Source organism: Falco biarmicus, chromosome 4 (assembly GCF_023638135.1).
Source record: "Falco biarmicus isolate bFalBia1 chromosome 4, bFalBia1.pri, whole genome shotgun sequence".
In the NCBI taxonomy this organism is placed as follows: domain Eukaryota; kingdom Metazoa; phylum Chordata; class Aves; order Falconiformes; family Falconidae; genus Falco; species Falco biarmicus.
The window spans coordinates 111,211,665-111,230,284 of record NC_079291.1 but is presented as its reverse complement, the minus strand read 5'-3'; the positions used below and the strand labels follow the sequence as shown (position 1 = coordinate 111,230,284).

General features: G+C 36.5%; 1 protein-coding gene across 9 annotated transcripts in view; it reads left to right on the top strand.

Moving 5' to 3' along the window:
* ATP2B2 (ATPase plasma membrane Ca2+ transporting 2) overlaps positions 1-18,620 on the top strand; it is a 432,089-nt gene that overhangs the window by 99,514 nt on the left and 313,955 nt on the right. For all 9 annotated transcript variants that reach the window (XR_008821629.1, XM_056337586.1, XM_056337596.1 and 6 more), the window contains exon 2: positions 11,144-11,195. The gene's annotated coding sequence lies outside the window, so the exon portion shown is untranslated. The remainder of the gene's footprint in view (positions 1-11,143; positions 11,196-18,620) is intronic.

The following is an 18,620-nucleotide window of genomic DNA, read 5'->3' as shown; positions in this document are numbered from 1 at the left end:
ACATCAAAATGCTGGTAACTGAACAATGTTCCACCAATGCAGGGAATAGTCCTAGGCACCTTAAAATACTAGTAAGAAAACAGTTTTCCTCCAAACAGCTCTTGAAAGCATTCTTTCCAAAGTCCAGCCACAGATGGTAAAAGGAATAACTTAGGAATAGTGTTAACTGTCAACCACAAGAAAAATTTTCACTGGCAATCTCGTTGTTACATTTAAATGGATAAAATGGCCTTGTCTGCTTTGTAATCAAAAGAATTCATCTCGAACCACTTCTATATGTGCCATGAAAATAATTTCTATATTTTAGTTAATTAAAGAAAATTTAATTGATTGCTGCTTTTGAGTCTGAAGCATTAATAAACAGGCAAAGTATAACATGCCTTGCATAAAAAGCCAACAGATTAATTTACAAAGAAATCTGTGTCAGATGCTTCTTGCCATACATAATGCCTTAGTATGAGGATGTACAAGATTTTTGCAAGTCCCATCATGACTCACATACTCCAAAACTACCTTGTTTATTGTTGTTGTTGGGAAAACAGCTGCTGTAAGGAAACTTTAAAAGTTGCAAGATCAGAGGAAGGATTCAGAAATATCTAATCTGGAAATTTTTGTATCTTTCTACAAATACACTTTATCAGGATTATAATCCTGTTCCTTGTAAGAATTGTTGCTTTAATTTAGATGGGAAATAATTTGACAATAATTCTACTTATACTACTTTGGAACTTCACTTTCACTAGGCGGTTTTCAGTCTGCTCTTAGTAAGATTTTTTGTTGGTGGTGACATCAAGGCAGAAGAAAAGAAGGGACGGAAAGGAAAACAGAAAAGGAAAGGTAGCATCTAAGTATTATGCTTCTAGGTGGGGATAGACATGATTAATCAGGCTTATTTCCTTTTACCTGTACTGGGTTTTTTTGATCTCTATCATGAAAACTCTAGAACTGTGTTTTCAGAAATAGATAAACAACAAATATTAAGGGAGGTGGTTAAATACTGGTAACTCCAGGAACTTTGATTTGGATTGTTATTAAAGGCAGACAGTTTGACAGCTTTTTTCTCTGCCTTCTAGGCTTTGCCTGTGATACTTGTGTACTTTCCTGATAGGTATATATCCACTCATAAACTCCATTCCAGAATTCTTGTTAATAATCGACTGAACTTGCTGCAGAAGCAATGCTTGTTCCCTTCAAAGAGGTGAAATTCTTTTTTCTCCTTGAGCTAGAGGGGTCAAAATTGGCCAACACACGACTGAAAGCTATATTGGAGCTGCATTTGCATATGAGCTACCATGTAACAGAGAATAGAGTGATAATACTCCTTTGGCTGGCAGAATGCATTATCTGCAGATCACTGTGATAAAATCTGTGTGTTTCATTTCTCCATCCTTTAATTTCTGAAAAAGTTCTAACATATCTGCAGTCTTTAGTGTTCAGCATTCCATGTGCATGGCAATTTACTTGGTGAAAATCCTCTGGTAGCCTATGTTTCTTTTTGCTCTGCGCCCCTCCCACCCTGCCTTTCCCCCCCTCACTTCTGTAAGAGTGGAATGTGTGGTATGGGACTACAGTGGCAAAATGCCTTGCAATACTTCCAGTTGTAGCATGTGTAATTAATAACAATTTGTAATGAATAGTTAGGTATATGGTTACTATGAGTGATGAGATAACCAGCTATGACAACCACACTAAACTTTGTTTAAAAAAATGCTGGAGGGCATCTTTGCATAAATAATCCTTCTTGGAAATGTCAGCACCATACTTTTCTGGTGCTTTAGAAGACCTTAACAGAGAAAATTCATTTGCAGGTAAAAAGTTGTAAGAAAAAGTTCAACGACTGTAAGTCCTTTCTCAAATCCACAACATTTGGATGCATTGAATGGATGCTCAGATTGCTTTCTAGAAACTCTTTTAATCACTCCTTCAGTGATCCTAAACTTTTGGTCTAGGCAGACATCCTAATTTCATTAATAAACCTACTGTGAAAATCTCTAGTTATGTCTAAAATGCAAGTGGGATGCTAAGCAGGGGTAGCTCAGCTACCTCTGGAACTAGCAGTGATACGTTTTTATTATTGAGTATGAATTGCTCTGAAACAGCACTACACAAGTATGCCTGTGCTTTCCCTGGGACGAGCTCAGATCTTCCCACAGTGCTGCGCTGTGCCCAGCAGACAGGCACTTGTACCCTATCCCTCAAACAACGTATATGAATAAAATAAAAAGGAGGTGTGTTAAAGCATTGTATGAGATGGTAGGGGTTCTTCTAGTGTTTGAAATTCACAGTAAGATGCTTACAGTTAGGATCTGCCTGCCTGGCAAACTGCTGTAATTTCAGTGCTTTATAGCTCTTTCCTGTGAGATTTTTAGCTAAGCTGCAGGTTATCCCGTGGCAGGGCTTGACTGTGGGTATGACCCTTGTAAGGCAGGATGCATGCTCCACTAGCCAGCAAAACTAAACGAGAACAGAATTATCGCCCTTTTTCTTTTGAGGGTTGACTTAACGTGTGCGCATGGTTTTCTCCAGTGGTTGAGAGAGATTCTTTCAAAAGGAATGAAGTTATTTTTCTGTGCACGTCAGCTGAGAATCTTCCCAGTGATATTCAGGTAAAAAGGAAGCACAACATAGAAAGTGCATGCTATCCTTTAATATTTGAGAAAGTAGTAGTAGCATGATAGAAAATCACTTAATAGCATAGCTTATCCCATGATGCGGTCAGAATTGCGGATGTCCTTGTGAACCTCTAGTACAGCAGCAAGCAGAGCAGTAGATTAAACCTATTTTCTTTGCATTACTAAAAAGGTTAACAGCCTTGCTAGACACTTTGGTGGGTTTAATATCAAGGTTGATTCATCTTTCTTGCATGAAGGCTTGCAGTACTATGAGCTTTTGAGACATGTCCAAGTTCAGCATTTAAGCACATGCTGGACCGCTGTGTTAAACTTGCTGCAGTCCTTTATGCTAAAAGAACGTTGCAGGAATTAGGCCTTTCTGTGTACGTGGAGCTGTCTGGCAGCATTCCTGTATTACAGTGTCATAACCGTATTTACAATAAATGTAGCTAGCATAAATTCTAAATGCATATTTTTTTTCCTTGGGAGAGGACAAGAGTGATGTATTGCTAAGAAAATCTTTGAAAATCTTGAAGAAATGTACTTCATTGTATTAATTCTCTCTTCAATGTGCATTTTAATGAAAAACTTTGACAAATGCTCTTGACTAGACTATCATGAAAATACTTCATAATTCTGCTCCCTCCCCTTTTTTTTTTCTTTTTCCTTCATCTGGTCATTTATATTTTGCACAGACTAGAATAGTACTGTGGGGGGAGCACTTAAACAGGAAGAAGTTATTTGTCATCTGTCACACTCAAACTTTTTATATTGAGTTATTGCCTTAGAAATAACTTCCAAAAATTTACATGCAGAGAAAAGTACATGGTGGGGGAAGCTGTTGAACTACTTATTATTTAACACTGTGTTAAATCCTCTGCCACTGAAAAACATCTTTAAAAATATTCATGAATAAATTAAAAAAATATACATCTATATGATAAAAGTTTCAAAGATTTCTTGACCACTTACTTGTTTGGTTTTTTTTTTCACAAAATCTAAAAGGGGAGGCTGAGGTTCCCAGAGCTGCTTCAGAGATTTCTAATGAGAAACTGATATCCAGTTTTTTTTAGATATTATGAAAATTCTGGTTGTACATTTACATATATTAAGTAGAAAGGAGAGAAAGGGGCCATGTCTGAGGAGAAGAGATCATTATACAGTTAGGGAAGTGAAATTCACAAGTACCAATGGCAAGCGGTACAAAAAGTAAGTTGGGAGGAGTACATACTGGTTAATAATGACTACAATGGAAAGCATATTTGGACTTTGGCATTATACTTTTGTTTTGTGGTAATATGTTGAAAAATTGTAAATGAGGTGAAACAAAGGTGTGGCTTATCCAAGCCCTGTGGGTAATGGAACCGTTTGTAGCTGTTGAGTTTAAGACTTCTGAGACAGAACGATGGGCTTCTCTTTTCCACAATGGTTTTGTTTCAAAATTGCTTGCTAAAAGAAAATTTCTGTTGAGTGGCTGTGTTCATTAAACCTGTCATTTGTTGAGATAAGTGAGCAACTTGGGGTTTTTTTGATAAATCAGGTTGCTTGCTTTGTGGTTTTGCTTAACCCCTGTTGACAGCTTCTGCTGTGGCGCAGAAGGCTTGGAGGCATTGCTGTTACGTAACACAGCACACAACAAATGCATTTTCTTATACTCTGCTTGGATATTTTTTTTGTTTTTGTCTGCTGCAAGTATGTCTGTCTTACTTGTAGCCATCATAGCCTATGGTCGTGTCATTTCTTCCCCAAAATGTTTACAAATCCATTTTTTTTTTTTTTTTTGCCCCTACTCCCCACCCCCACCCCCATTTGGCAGATAGCTGATAGCAGGTTTGATTTAGCATAATGAGACATGTGGTGTGAATGCGTCCATGCTGTCACAGTGTAAGGATGGCTTACAGCAGAGGTAGATGGCAGTAGCTAGCAACATGCGGATCCTCCATCTGATTCCCTTTTTGCGTGAAGTTCGCCATGCGGGAGCTGGCTACTCTGCTGCTGCTGGCCCAGTACCAGCTGAGCACACAGGCAGCACTGCCAGTAGCCAAGAAGCCTTATATGCCTAAGACAAGTGTGATTCCTAGCTGGGAATACCTGAGAAGCAGCATTTTGGTAGTTCTTGACTTGTGCTTTCAGCAATTAAAAAACTAAAATTCTAATAAAAAATTATTTTTCAAACATGTTACACTTTTTGAGACTTTATAAGACATAATCTAGTTCCTTTCTGAACTAGTTTTTATCGAGTGTTTATCATACAGCCTTAAACTGCCTAGAAATTTTATTGCATCACTGAATTACCTCTGGGAGAAAATGTTCTAGTGTCTGTGTTGAATACAGCTGTAAAGCTCTGTAACATCATAGAGTTGTTCTTATTTCTAGCTCAGATAATCTTCTAGAATCAAAGCACCAAATTATTAAAGGACTCAGTAATAAATGCAATTTATGAAGTGCTGGTAAATACAAACAGTGAAGGAGTTTGCAGAGAAGCTGTGTCGTAATTGTTTTGTTTTGTTTGAAATTGTTCAAGTTCTGCTACAAATCCAGCCCCATTTGTTAGAAATAAAATGGAATATTTAGAAAATATGTCTAATATGTCTGTGGTAAAGATGGTACTATGCTGTTTGGGCTACCAAATGTTCTTATAACAAAAACAATTCCAGAAGAACAAAAGTTTGACCCCTTGGGATATGAATAATGTTCAGGCAAATGAAGGTCAGACATCACCTTGAGTCTTTTGAAATATATGACTTTGATTCCAGTACTTTAAATCTTAAATACCTGTTTCATTATTTATTTTAAAACTGAATACCTCAGGGGAACAAAGAAGCATACCACTTAAAAGACCTTTATATGATTATTTTTTTATCCTGTTTTAAATCTAAAATAGATGGCCTTTGAATAAAATAGATTATACAGTTTAATGTCTTAAACCACTAACCATACCAAATACAATATATGTCAACAACTAAATGCACAACTGTACCTAATTGAATTTTAACATCAAATTCATCTGGATGTATTGCATGACTTGGATAAAGTTGTCCATTCATATTTCTTGCCTTAAATTAACATACAGAATAGTCACTGTCTGAAATGCTTGCATGTATAAATAGATTGTAGATGGAAGTCAGTATTTGTTTCTTAGTTGTTGAGTGCCTTTTTTATTGTTCTAACTCTGCACCTTTAAAATAAAGACAAAGTAAAGAAATGAAGGGAAAAACCCATTAAAACAAACAAAACCCCAAGCCCAAACCTTTCTTTTTTTTTTCTTTCCCTCCACCAGAGTAACATTTCCACTGATAAAGCATCCCCAGAGAAGCAGGCAGTATATCATGAACTCTCAGTTGAGACTCTTTGGTAGCATTTGAGGCACAGTCACTTCCAGATGTGGGTTTGACGTACAGTAACGCTTTTATCATCAACTTTGCTGTCTTCTCATTCCTGAAGCTTAGGTCACTAATGAAATAGAGCAACTGTGAGAGCATCAGTGATCTCAGATCTCCAAGTAAAATGAATGTGATTATTTTAAATAATGCATCTGTTACTTTCATGACGAAGTAGAGCAGCGGTGTGCCTGTTCACTGCCTACAACCCTTTTCTAGCTTCAGGAGTGACGCAAGGTGCCTTTGATAAAGGAAACACCAGGTTTTCATGTTTAAAAATATATGACTGCTGTGTGAGAGTGCTATGGGGCAGTGTTTCCAGCTCACGTTTCTAGCTAGGTCTTGTCTGAGAGACAGAGCAACCTCTTTAGAAGAACACCCTTGACTCATTTACTAGAACAAGGAAACCCGTCACTTGCTGCTTTTTCAGTTCGTCATCTGATGAGAGATGACAGTAGATGTACCACAGCCACTGAGAGGCTTTACTGCCTGTCTTTTTGACATATTGAGCTAACACATAGGCTGTCAGTTTTGTTTTGTAATGCTATAATTACTTATACTGAAATCCCAAGGAATTAGAAGGATGAGATGCGTTTCACATTGTAAGCTAAAATTGGGATAATACTACATTTATGGAAGGTGGAAAAACTGAAGGTGTAGTAGAGCTATATATCACTGTTGCAGGGGGGTGGTAGTGGTAGACAAACCCCCTTGCAATATCCATTTAATTAAAAAAAATAGTAATTTCTCCTCCTTCCATGGTAATGTATTTGCCAAGTATCAGTATAGTTTGTCTTTCCTGTTGTCTTCCCTGACTTGCAAGTGTTGTGATTTCCTTTCTCTACCAGCCTGAATTGCAGATGCATAGCTCATGATAGATTTTTTGCTGATGCCACGGCCCTAGTACTGTATATATTACATGCTAGAGTGTCCACTTTAGAAAAAACGGCATGTTGCTTTACCTGGTCTAGAGTTTTGTTCAATTCAGTGTTGAAACATCAGTAAATGTGACCTGTGGTGCAAGAGGCAAATGGCGTGGGGTTTTGAGGTATCTTCCACTGCACAAGTTGGAAGCACTGGCCAGCAAGATGCCTTTCCTCCCAGAGGCAGCCCTAATACAGCTGGCTGGTTTTTTTACCCCTGCTTCACCCAGAGCTCTGTCTTCTTTTATGTTAACGAAAGCATTATGTTTGATTCAAAATCTAGATCCATGACAACTTCAACAAATTCAATTTATTTTGTTTCTCCGAAGAGATGTTACTGTATAGCAGGAGCATTCCAGGACATTTAGAGATAAAGTAGAAAGAAATTCAGTGACACGGCGATGAACATGTCTTACTGGAATTTGTTGTAAATTGAAAAATACAAAGCAACTTTGATCTGTCCAAGCTACGGTATACATTTTGGCTTTGTTCAGTATCATGCCAAATAATGATGTCATGTTTCTAACTTTAATAAAGTTTTTGTCTTTATGGAGACCATTCTCCATATTTATATAATTATGTAATGATGGACAACATATTTTTCAACCTGATTCTCATAGACTTGTGCATCAAAATAAGAATCTCTGAATATAGCCTTTGCAAATTACATTTAAGCTATCTTTTATGAACTAATTGCACGTGCTTTGCCCATTGACTGTAAAGGAGTAAATCAAATAAAGGAAATAACGGAAAATCTTAACCATCAGATGGCAAGGGTGCACATATTGAGTAGTGGAAAATACTGCAAGTGGAAAAGCTCTTTTTAGGTGTTGGAATAATTGTATGTTGCTTGAAGCACACAACTAGAACAGTTTAAACAGTTATTAAAGAATGTTGCCAGATCTTATCACTGCAGTCATGCATATAGATCAGTGATCCCCATGCAGCACTACAAAATGTGTGAATGAGGTACTTACTAAAAATAAACCTACTGAGTGCTATTCCTAAATTGCCATAGAATGCTGGATAAATGATATAATTTTAGCAGTACAAAATCATCTCCAAGATTGAGTTTAAAAAATCTGTTTAACTGCAACATTACAAGTGAGTTTTAGATGATAAAATAGTTGCAGGCCGTCTTTGTTTGCCTGAGCATTCATCAGTGTTTAAAAACCAAAACAAACAAGACCCCACCAAACAAACAAACAAAAAAAATCACAGGAGCAGTATAGTAGGATGAAAATACTGACTTGAGATGAGGTTAGGGCTGGGTGGGGTACAGCAGATGAACAAGCATGCACAGTGTATGAGCTGAGTCTTATAAGAAGGCACCATGACATATTTTACAAGTGTCATTTGGCATCAGTAAGTGTGCAACTGATACTTCTTTTGAGTATCTACAACTGGTCTTCAATCATCCTCTGCTTATTTCATTAAAATTGGAGACGTAGGTCTGCTCTTGCATAATTTTCAAGAAGTATTGATGCATTCTGGTTTTATGGAAACACCTGGTAGGGATACAGTTCTTGGAGTAGGCTGGAGTAGACTGTAACTGTTATGACTTACATTGTAAAGCCACTTAAGCAGCCCAAAATATGAAGAGAAGTATCTGTGTTTTGTTTTGTTTGTTTGTTTGTTCTTAATAAAATGAAGTTCTGAAGACATTTAGCAACAGGTAAGCATCTCAGAGCTAGGAACAAAAGAACCATTTCATTCCCCGCCCCCCCCCCCCTTCTCTTTTAGAATCAGGTTTCTCTTGTGCCCTTGTACCCTAAACAGAATCTATTTTCTTTTTCATAAGAAACTGGTTTGTTGATGAAGAGTCTGCCATTGCTGCCTCTGTGACTCTTCCAAATTTTTAGGATATTGAATAAATAAGAACTCGCATCAATTTCTTTATAATTCAGTCTTCAGGTTGACTTGGGAAGATGAAACCTTTCTCTCATTGAAAACAGACTTAAAAATCAATAAACAACTTTTATCTCTAGCAAATTCTTTGATTATCAATTTCTGTATGGTTATTCATATTCTCAGCCAGCTGTAGCAAATGAATGGTTGCAGGCATACTGCTCAAGCAAAGGTTTAAGCTATTTAGGGAAACAAATGAAGCACAAAGGTTTTTATTTAACAATAAATTTTGTATGAATATAATTTTTTTAATGAGTGACTGACTTTCTCAGATCAAATTCCTCTACAGGGAATTTTACAGCAATATACAGTACCTTTAACTATAATTTTCCAAAACACTGGGAATACCAGACGAAAGCATAAAGAAATATTGATCTGATGGAGCCTTAAGTAATCCTTGATCAAAGTAACAATGCATTTTAAAGCTAGCATTGATTACTCTGGGACTTACCATTTTATGATCCTGGGCTGCGGTTTTGTTATCTTTCCCAGTCTGAAAATGTTGAGTGTCTATAGAGCCAGAGAAATAATATTGAGAATACTGATTAGACATTTATTTGAATTAATCATCCTAGTATTTGAGCACTTCTACGTTATCTTCTGAATTTGTACTCAAAATAAGTCTCATAGAAGTGGAAGTACTTTACTGATGAGGCAAAAGGGGGTGGGAGGTTTAATGACATACCTGTACAGTTAGGCAGAAAGACACTTCTTGCACCCTGAGCCTCAAATTGTGAGCACTGGGGACTGTGGTGTAGACAAAACAGAACTAAATATTTCTATTACTAGGACTGCGTCTGTGCTGCTTCAAGTCCTGCGCTGGCAGTCCTCCTCCTTACTCATTTAACTTACTTAGCATCATTGTCATCTCTACTGTTTAAGTTGTTTAGACCTGCTGTACTTTAAAGCTGTGCATTTAGGTATTGCCCCATATATGTCTCCCTGTTTGCAGTTAGTTTGATTCTCGGAGTTACTCAAAAAATTGCCTGGCGTGGTATCTGATGTACAGATTGCATTGCCAGTTTATGAAGATGATGGACTGTTTTTGCTTAGCTCCAGTATCACGTGTGCAATTTGAAATGATAGAGCTCTACTTTCCAGCTCTTTACATGTATTTCCATAATGGGAAATCTCCAGAATAGATGTGGAAAAGTAATGTTGGTAGCACAGGTAGTGGAGCAAGGTGTTTTGCTGGGGAACTACTGCAAATATACTTCTGTTTGCATAGGATGAAAGAAAGATATTTTGATCACTTGTAGTAAGTAATTAGATGTCCTAGTACACCTATCGAGTGGGTTAGCCTTTCCTTTTGGCTAGATTTCAATTTCATTTACAATGTATCACCTACCTAACTTAGCCTTGACTCTCAAATAAGTTGTATCATCCTTTTAATTTCTGACCTGAACAGGTGTGCAGTGTTCAAGGTGAAACTCATAGATTCAAAGAATTTCTTTTTTGGCTGTTAATAGCATAATGTACATGCAGTTTGCGTATCGTTTTGATACGTTCCAGTAGCGCTTTGAAAAGCTGAAAGAGAAATTGATGTTGAATGTATTTATTCTGAAACTCTTAGGAGACTGTCATTGCCACGTAACTGTAAATCTCACAGCTGAGTGAAACAATTACCTGACTAGAGGTAAGATGGTATCTACTAAAGAGGCTGTATGCTTATCAAGATGTGTGTTGACAAATGTGAAACACTCACAGCATTATCTCTGCTTGCTTAAAATCATCTCCAGAAGGTTTTAAAATAGGTTCTTTGTTGAAAATTTGGTAATTCTGTACTTAAATTCGTGAACCAGAGAGATATCTAGATGTTTCTCTTGATGTAATTCTAGGAAAATACGTTTTTTTCATGTCCTCCAAAAGTAACTGAGGTAAATATTTCATATAGCCTGATTTATACATTATTTATTTACTAGACTTTTTCCCTTCAAAATATTTAATTTAAGACAAATTGATGTTACCAGTTCTATTTAAGACTTATAGACCTCAGTGCTACTACAGAATAATTACAAATGGCAGCAAGAGTAATAGCTTGTACATGTATTATTATTTTGATTTTGAGCGAGACAATTTTAAATGCTTCAGTTGTATTGGAAGGTGTGGTCTTACTTTTTATTAAGACTTAAGTTTGCAATTAGGAAGTAATACAGAAGAGATAAGATTGATTTTATTAATTGTGCAATTAAACCATTTGGTTTTGATATGAAACCAGATGTTTTTAATGGACTGCTTTTTCGTCTGATTTTACATTCATTATATCTAGTCATAATTTATATTTCCGAAATTAAAACTATTTTTTCTTTATTTTTATTAGGGCTTGAATGCTGTGGCACAAAGATTTCATCACGCTGTGCGCTATGCTCACGGTAAGCCTTATTTCATCTTGTTAGGTTATACATGTTATCATTCCAGGGGATATTACATTATTTTGTCAGTCAGTCACTTTAAATCATCATAAACATGCTGATATGAATTTAGTCTTTATCTTTTCTACTGAATTAGTGACAAATTTCTAGTTTTACACAATATCCAGTGCAAAATTAGTTATAAAAATCTGTGAAGAATCTGATAATGGCCTCAAAGTTTCAATGGTTGTGTTAAAAATCGCAGACGGTGCAGGACAGGACCATTTTTGTAGTTTAGGATGCCATTGCGTTATTTAATTCATGGCTGGTCCCCAGATGACAACATGCAAACAGTAAAACAAAGGGCCCAGCTTGGGGTCCGGTGAATCTTATTTTGTCCAGGCTCCATGTCTTCAGGCTCTTTATCTATGCTAAGTAATTCTCCATGGCTGCCAACTCTTTGGCGCTTCTTAAAATAACTCTGTTAAAAATATTTCATAAACTCATTTTCTATAGGCAAAATAAGCCCCTGTGCTCCTCCGAAGCAGCACACATTTCTTCTGTTCCCCTTCTCCTCCAAATATTAGCAAATTACCACTTTTATTATGGATATGACATGAAAATAAACCAGATTTTGGAATTAAGCCTCACATTTATCAAATGGTTTCCAACTATCAACTATGTTCTGTTCTTTTTTGAGCTGCTAAGTAGAAAACACCTTCTGTATTTCTGGGTTTACTGGTACATATTTTTTAAATAGTTATTTTTCCTTTTGCTTTTTACTGGAAGTAGCAGGAATCCTCATGTGGTTCCACTCCCTCTTTTATTTTTCCTTTTTTTTTTTTTCTTCCCCTCTCTTACCTTGTAAGTTCTTCCTTACCTACCAAAGGATGTCTGTGCTACTCGGTGACCTCTACCTCTGAGACCAGAAGTTAATGAAGAACTCTCCCTAGCTGATGGGATTAGAGATGTCAGAGGAGTGGCCAAGGCTTTAAGGGACACAGTCTTTTAATCTTCTTCCCTAGTTCACTTAAGTTCAGTCAGCCATTGGAAGTCTGTCTTGTTAAGCTGTCAAGGTAATCAATAGACACATGCAGTGAAGTTGCTTCTTGGTATTTCTGAGCGTCCAGTCACATTCATAAATGTACTGCTGCTTCCTGAGTAAAAATGTTTAATCCTGGCATATTCATCGGCTTCTTAATAAGCACACTTACCCGTGGGAGCAGTTTGGCTTGCAGGGTCTTGAACAGCCAGTGGTAAAAGTTGATGTACATCTTTGCAGATCGGGACCAAGGACAAGCCCTTGCTCAATTGCATATAACATTTAATTATTCATCACTCTGGAATAAGAGTTAATGCAAGAACAAAAGCTTAACATCTGTCAGGTCTTTCAGTGCCGAAGTTTCTGTTTCCAGATTTTGGTTTGTTTTATACATTTTTCCCTCATTCTAGCAACTTTTCCATGTAATGTATGAGTTTTTTCCATGGTCTTCTGTACAACATAGTGATATTTGGAGCAGTTCTACAATTTTGCTGATGTTTGCTGGAGGTTTGGAAAGGCTGTGAGGATCTTAGCACTGACTCTGCCAATTTAATTAATCTGGGAGCTCCAGATAGACAGTTAATGGCTCCATTAATAATTTCACTTTTGTACATGCTTAGTTGTGAAGTATTGGACTGATACTTTGCACTCCAAGGCATGATAGAAGTGTCTTTCATTTTAGAGTCCATCTAGCAGTAATCTACTGCAAGCTTTGTAGATGTTCTCTAAAGCAGGGGTTCATGATTTTTCTTTAAGCAATTACTGCATAAGGCCCCAAGCCTGGAATAGTTTAGCTAAAATATTTTTTACAGAAAATACAAGAACCCATTGTAATGTCAAGGGCTTATGGTTAAATTTTACTAATGCAAATTGTTTTATGAATTAGGAAAGTCTGTGACAGTATTATAGTCATTCTAACTTTTTAAAACACATTCTAACTTTTATCAAGATGATAACTAAACCATACTTTTAGTTTAGTAAACTAAACAAACTAAACCATAACTTTTCTGATTTTAATGGAAAAAAATCATTGTATGTTGTCCAATCTTTCTGTAATGGTTTTGAGAGGGAGAAAATGATGATTAAAGCAAGTATTGAAAATTCTGCACACAAAATACTTTGTGAAAAGTTATTTCAAATCTAGTATCAACAAATCTGCATAGTAGATAAAATTGTTTGGCTCTTTTGTTTCTAATTTATGTTCACAAGAAAAAATTAGGATGAAACAGCAATAAGAGAGATCAATTAAAGCTACCAGTACAACTAGTTTTTAAAAAGAAAATCAGTTTACAGTTCAGACTTTAAAAATTACTGCAGTGCAGCTTTTGTATTTGTACTGTATTTGCAATGAGTTATGTCCTGCGTGAAGAACCAGTGCAAATATAAATAAATTTTTTATCAGTTGTGAATCAAGGGTGAGTTCTACATCTAGACTTGTAAATACAAATTTTTTTTATTATCTAAAATATATCCCCTATAGATGATATTGAACTTTATTTTTCCGAATTTTTTTTATCAGTTTACATGCTTCTATTGCGGTATAAAAATACCAAGCTTCATTTGTGAAGTCCTCTGTTTATTTTCAGATACCTATGGTATCGAACCTGGCATCGTTATTCACCTTCTGATGTATGGTTTATCTGATTAGTGTGGTTTGGGGATTGCAATTACTTTGAATAATTTGTCATCTTTTGTCTGCTGTAATTTTTTATTAGAATTCTCTTGAAGAATGCAGTTTATATTACTGAATAGAGTGGGAATGAAACACTGGAGAGTGCAGGGGGTGGTTCCTATATTTACTGAATATGCCTCCTCTTGTATGCCTGCCTTGTATCCCAGAAATGCTTCTTGTGGCAATATGTTTTTTCTTAATTGACCTTTTAAAAAATGCTGTGCATAAGTAAGAGTAAGGGGCTTTTGATTGCAGGTGTTCTTAATTAGATTAATTTACAAAGTAGATCAAGCCAATGAAGGGGGGACAGAGAAGTGACTGCAAGTTTATCAAATTGGCAAAGTAGAGCAATTAATCAGACTGATTTTAACTGGTTTCTTTTTTTAATGATCATCTTGAATAGCGTGGGGTGTTTTTCAGCTTCCATTAGAGAAGGCGTTTAATGCGAAGCTGCATTTTGTGAGACAGTTTGCTTGTTTCCTTGTGACATGCATGTCTTGGAGAGTGTCAACAGTGGTAATGAGCTGTATTGTATTGTACAAATATTGTAGCACTTGCAGAAATCTGCTGACATTCCCAAGGCACAGAACAGTGTCCTGTAAATTAGGAAAAAAACCAAAAAAAGTGTACAGCATCCTCTGTGAAAATATCTGGGGTCTGCCCTAAATTTCTGTATGCAGATAATGCAGTCCTGCCTAACGGCGTGTTTGCTCATGTCCATTAGCCACCAATGCGGTTACACCAGTAGTTCAAAAGGGCATAAATTCTCATCAAAGATAGAGCTACCCACTCAGTAATAAGTATAGTATTGGTGTAAGTCAGAAAAAAAAAAAAAAAAGTCAGTTGAGGTTTGCATTATTCAAAAGTTTATCGACACCAAACTCTAACAATTGACTGATTTAACCCCCACATAATTTACAAATTATTATTATTGACTGAGAATAGTATCTCTCCAGTGTACTATGCTCTCCAGTACAAATATTGTGCAGGATGGACATTGTATTTTATCTGAACAATAATTTGTTAGTGAAAATGTTCAATAGGCAGCTCTTCGGAAACTTCTTGTTGCAGCATGATGACAATCACTCATTAAGGTGTCCTTAAAATGATGCTTTTAACAAGTTATTATTATTTCTAAGTAAATTAATTCAATTTTGGGACTGTTATGCATATTGATAGAAATTTCCTCCTTTATCCATTTGCAAATGATCTTGTATTTTTAGATGGACTTTTTCTGCCTTTCACTGCAGAAAAAAAGAAAGTTCCATAAGATTGTACTTTTTGTATGCTTTGTACAATCTTACAGAACTTCCTTTCTTTTCCTGTAGGCAAAAGCCTTGTGTCATTTCATAATAAACGACACTGGTAGTTCCCAGGTTTGGCCCTGAGAAATTGGACCAAGGCCCCGTAACATTGACACTGAATATGGAGAAGTGATCTCTCTCCAGACACGACCTTCACAGTGACCTTTTCCTTCTCTTCAAGAGGTCAAATGATTTCCCTTCCCACATTCACAGTGAATCCTAAAACATGTCAGAAAACAAGCAAGGATGAGTGTTAACACTTCTTACTGCAAAATTTAGAGAACTGCTACAATATGCTGATCTTTAAAGTTATTTCCGTTCTTCTCTCTCCTATATAGCAGGTTTCTCCCCGTAAGATAAAAGCTAATTAATTTTTTTTATTTTGAATCCCCTGCCCATGTGTACTCTCCCAGGTCCACTCACTAAAAAACTTTAATCTGCTTTGTACCCTAGTGCAATGCCGGAGGGGACTGTGGCACTGGGGGAGGTATTTTGGTGGCTGTCAAAAGCCAAAACACAGGGGTGGACAGGTTAGTCCAGAAGTGCAGCTGACAGATTCAGGTGTAAGAGAGAGAATTATGAATGCTTCCTTCAGCATCAGCACTGGTAAGAATGAGACCTTCCATAGGATATTTCCAAATACTGGACCTGCCTCTTGTGTAGAGCTTAAATATAGTTTTCATGTAAATTTGATGATCATTCCTTGTGCCATCAGCTCAATTGTAGTATTGGCATTATCTCGTACACTGTGGGTCTTCCTTTAAAAAATACACAAGGAACACCCTGGCACCTTAACTTGGGGCATTTATATTTGAGAATTTTATCACAACTTAAAATACTGTCCTTCTCCCTGCTGTAAAACTGGTTTCTCCTCTTTATAAGTCCTCAGCCATTTTATCTGAAGTACCCAGAAATGAAAATCTTAACCAAGGTTGTCAGTTTGGGTCAAGCTTTTGAAAATTCCTTTTAAAATTTGGAGTTATATTTTCATGCCATTAACACTGAATACTTAAAAAACCATAATGTCCCGTGTTTAGGAGTTCTTTGGAAAACTACAGAATCCTTGAACAGTTGAAGGTAAAGAGGAAATATTTGGGTAATTATTTCAGGATTTTTGGTAGATTGATCATTGTGTTTGCCTTCAGAACAGAAAAGAATAGCTGTAAAAGATGATGCCTGAAATGTGTAAACTGCATTTTCTTTTGCATCTCTGGAAAGGTAGTTTCTCATTTGTCTGACGAATTTCTGTCACTTGACTTGATTTTTGAATCACTGAAAATAAGATACGATTTCAATTTTAACTGATATGGAAAACTGCTAAAAGAAGCCTGTAAATAGGAGTAATTAACACCCACCTCCCCTCAGTGTTTCTTTTTGGTGCTTTTTTAAATTGCTAGGTTTAAATGCACTGAATGTGAAAATATTTTAGACAATATTTATGTGGTTTCAAGATGCTTGAGTCTGATCAGTTACCAAATATTTCTTTTCCTTGGGAAGGCTGGAGGGCTGTACTAAACATGACCCTAAATACTCTGGTAGTAATATGAATCCAAGAACTTTTATGTGTTTTTTTGTTGTCTCTGAACCAGTGTTCATACCTGGATGTGGCTGATGAATTAATCAGTACAGAGGAAGGAATGGTGGATAACTACTAAAAGTGAAACATTGGCTCTGGATAGCTTGTACCTGTACAAAAAGTCTAAACCCACTAATAAGACATGATCTTAGTTCATAAACCATAAACGTTACTGCTGATTAATTGGAAGAAATGGTTCTGGATTCACAGTCTTGAGGGTTTATAGTTTATTTCAGCACTTCCTGAAAAATGCATGGCACTTCTGAAGTGTGAGGATACAGCTGCTTCCATGTCTTTGTAAGGCTATATGCCTCGGGAATCTAGACAGCATCATTTAAGCATCTGGTAGATGTCACCACTGAGAAGTTAAGATGCAAGATCAAAAATACCTGTCTAATAATGTGTTCATCATCGTTTTACTACTGGTAACATCAGCGTGTACTTAATGCTAGTCTAAGACGTTACCAAAACTCTGAGTTGTGCTGCACCAGGATCAGGTCAGAGTCAGAACTGGCGTCCAGCTGGCTTTTGGTAGGGGAGGTAAGGAGTGCACTGCACTGGGCGAAGCTGAGCGTCGTTGATGCAGCACAGCTGCACTGGCTGGTACAGTGTGCAGATGGGAGTGGGGCTCTCGGCTCTTCTCTGGGCGAGCATCTCGGCCGTGACTCCTCCCTGCTTCTGTGCCTGCAATGAAAATATCAATGTCGTGTAGGTACTGTGGGTTGTCTCTTAGCGGTGAACTGACCTGGGTGCAGAACAGGTAGCTCTTTTCCACGTGGTTAAGTACTCTGAAACAATTATGTTTCTTAAAGCCTTTCCCCATGGGCATTTAAAGCAGCTCACTGACTGCTATTCCATAGGGTACTGTAGCTTTCTTTTTGATGCAGAATGAACCTGGTCATGAATTTGAAACTATTACTTGCCTTTTAGTTTTTTTCCCCAATGATTTAATAAGATGTTTGAAGTACCACCTTGAAAAAAAGACTTGAGAGCCATAGGAATAGGGAGAGAAATCATACTACGTTATAATAATATTTATACTGTTCTTTTCATTTCATTGACTTTCTGTCTGTATTCCACTGGTGGCCGTGTTTTCCAACCATTCCAAGTGCTAAAGCTGGAAAAGAGGTGATACATTAATGGTAGTCAGGGATTATAATCCTTCTCAGTCTCATTTTCTATAGGGCATATACCATTTTTTGCGATTATGTTTAATACTTTAATAGTTTGTGATAAATAGTTATCCCAAACAACAGACAGTTATTATCTTTGGTTAAGTGTTCCTAAACTTGCTTTCACAGTAACTTATGTGTCACATAAAGGATGTATTTTGTCCAGGATCCTTAATTGAGGTCATTGTTATTTTTGGTTTGGTAGTTGGAGTTTTTTCTCCCCCATGAAGTATATTATTTTTCTTTAAGAAAATTGATGTCATGGATGAAAAGCTGTATTCAGTAAAAAGAAAGCAGAATAAAATCCCTTTTTTAATGGTCTGAGGTTTATGGCATGAATATCTCTATTTTCTTAGTTTTTTTTTTTAAACGTACTATTTTCTATCAAGTAAGAATACTTCTACATTTGCTTAAACACTGCCTCAATATTTCCAGCAAAATACTTTTTAGTCAAATTTCCTTTTTAAAAACTACAGCCTCTTTGAACTCTGCAGACCTCACCATCTGTTACTCAATTTTCACTCCATAAAATTTTGCTGACATCTGTTTAATCAAAAATATTTTTATAGTCATGGAGAAATCTAGTTCAAACTTGGTATTATACTATCCCTATATGCCAAATAGAAAATAGGAAAATAATGAACAGGAACTTACGGGAGAGGACAGGAAAACAGTGAAAT